Genomic DNA, 2,500 nt, shown 5'->3' on the forward strand with positions numbered 1-2,500 from the left:
GATATCCTGGTCAGATATTCTGACCTCTACCTATATATCCTAGCATGTAGCTAGATATCCTGACCTGTAGCTAGATATCCTGACCTGTAGCTGGATATCCTGACCTGTAGCTATATATCCTGACCTGTAGCTAGATATCCTGACCTGTAGCTATATATCCTGGTCAGATATCCTGACCTCTACCTAGATATCCTAGCATGTAGCTAGATATCCTGACCTGTAGCTAGATATCCTGACCTGTAGCTATATATCCTGACCTGTTGCTAGATATCCTGACCTATAGCTATATATCCTGACCTGTAGCTAGATATCCTGGTCAGATATCCTGACCTGTAGCTAGATATCCTGGTCAGATATCCTGACCTCTACCTATATATCCTGACCTGTAGCTAGATATCCTGACCTGTAGCTAGATATCCTGACCTGTAGCTAGATATCCTGCCCTGTAGCTAGATATCCTGACCTGTAGCTATATATCCTAGCATGTAGCTAGATATCCTGACCTGTAGCTATATATCCTAGCATGAAGCTAGATATCCTGACCTGTAGCTATATATCCTAGCATGTAGCTAGATATCCTGACCTGTTGCTTAGGTCACAAGGAATCTATGTTTGGGAGGAGATCGTATTTCTGTACAGACAATATTGTAGCGTTCTTAGTACTGCCACTCTAATTTCCGTTGATCTATATAGTGACTGCAGTGTTCACTACATATAATTATAATTAAAACTACTACTAATAATAATACAAATAGTAATTTAATAAGATCCCAATGGTTCTCTCTAATTGCTGTATAGACAGTTATATATATATATATATATATATATATATATATATGTTATATATTATATATACACTGCTCAAAAAAATAAAGGGAACACTTAAACAACACAATGTAACTCCAAGTCAATCACACTTCTGTGAAATCAAACTGTCCACTTAGGAAGCAACACTGATTGACAATAAATTTCACATGTTGTTGTGCAAATGGAATAGACAACAGGTGGAAATTATAGGCAATTAGCAAGACACCCCCAATAAAGGAGTGATTCTGCAGGTTGGGACCACAGACCACTTCTCAGTTCCTATGCTTCCTGGCTGATGTTTTGGTCACTTTTGAATGCTGGCGGTGCTTTCACTCTAGTGGTAGCATGAGACGGAGTCTACAACCCACACAAGTGGCTCAGGTAGTGCAGCTCATCCAGGATGGCACATCAATGCGAGCTGTGGCAAGAAGGTTTGCTGTGTCTGTCAGCGTAGTGTCCAGAGCATGGAGGCGCTGCCAGGAGACAGGCCAGTACATCAGGAGGCGTGGAGGAGGCCGTAGGAGTGCAACAACCCAGCAGCAGGACCGCTACCTCCGCCTTTGTGCAAGGAGGAGCAGGAGGAACACTGCCAGAGCCCTGCAAAATGACCTCCAGCAGGCCACAAATGTGCATGTGTCTGCTCAAACGGTCAGAAACAGACTCCATGAGGGTGGTATGAGGGCCCGACGTCCACAGGTGGGGGTTGTGCTTACAGCCCAACACCGTGCAGGACGTTTGGCATTTGCCAGAGAACACCAAGATTGGCAAATTCGCCACTGGCGCCCTGTGCTCTTCACAGATGAAAGCAGGTTCACACTGAGCACATGTGACAGACGTGACAGAGTCTGGAGACGCTGTGGAGAACGTTCTTTTGCCTGCAACATCCTCCAGCATGACCGGTTTGGCGGTGGGTCAGTCATGGTGTGGGGTGGCATTTCTTTGGGGGGCCGCACAGCCCTCCATGTGCTCGCCAGAGGTAGCCTGACTGCCATTAGGTACCGAGATGAGATCCTCAGACCCCTTGTGAGACCATATGCTGGTGCGGTTGGCCCTCGGTTCCTCCTAATGCAAGACAATGCTAAACCTCATGTGGCTGGAGTGTGTCAGCAGTTCCTGCAAGAGGAAGGCATTGATGCTATGGACTGGCCCGCCCGTTCCCCAGACCTGAATCCAATTGAGCACATCTGGGACATCATGTCTCGCTCCATCCACCAACGCCACGTTGCACCACAGACTGTCCAGGAGTTGGCGGATGCTTTAGTCCAGGTCTGGGAGGAGATCCCTCAGGAGACCATCCGCCACCTCATCAGGAGCATGCCCAGGCGTTGTAGGGAGGTCATACAGGCACGTGGAGGCCACACACACTACTGAGCCTCATTTTGACTTGTTTTAAGGACATTACATCAAAGTTGGATCAGACTGTAGTGTGGTTTTCCACTTTAATTTTGAGTGTGACTCCAAATCCAGACCTCCATGGGTTGATAAATTGGATTTCCATTGATTATTTTTGTGTGATTTTGTTGTCAGCACATTCAACTATGTAAAGAAAAAAGTATTTAATAAGATTATTTAATTCATTCAGATCTAGGATGTGTTATTTTAGTGTTCCCTTTATTTTTTTGAGTAGTATATATATATATATACATACTGTTGTGTTGTTACTATAGTAACTGTGTTCTGTCCTATAGACAGT

At 45.0% G+C, this 2,500-nt stretch overlaps 1 pseudogene; it reads left to right on the forward strand.

Annotated features, from left to right (window-relative positions):
• The window catches only part of LOC123731720 (RAS guanyl-releasing protein 1-like), a 37,443-nt pseudogene that overhangs the window by 7,502 nt on the left and 27,441 nt on the right, over positions 1 to 2,500 (forward strand).

This window comes from Salmo salar, unplaced genomic scaffold (assembly GCF_905237065.1).
Source record: "Salmo salar unplaced genomic scaffold, Ssal_v3.1, whole genome shotgun sequence".
Classification (NCBI taxonomy): Eukaryota; Metazoa; Chordata; class Actinopteri; order Salmoniformes; family Salmonidae; genus Salmo; species Salmo salar.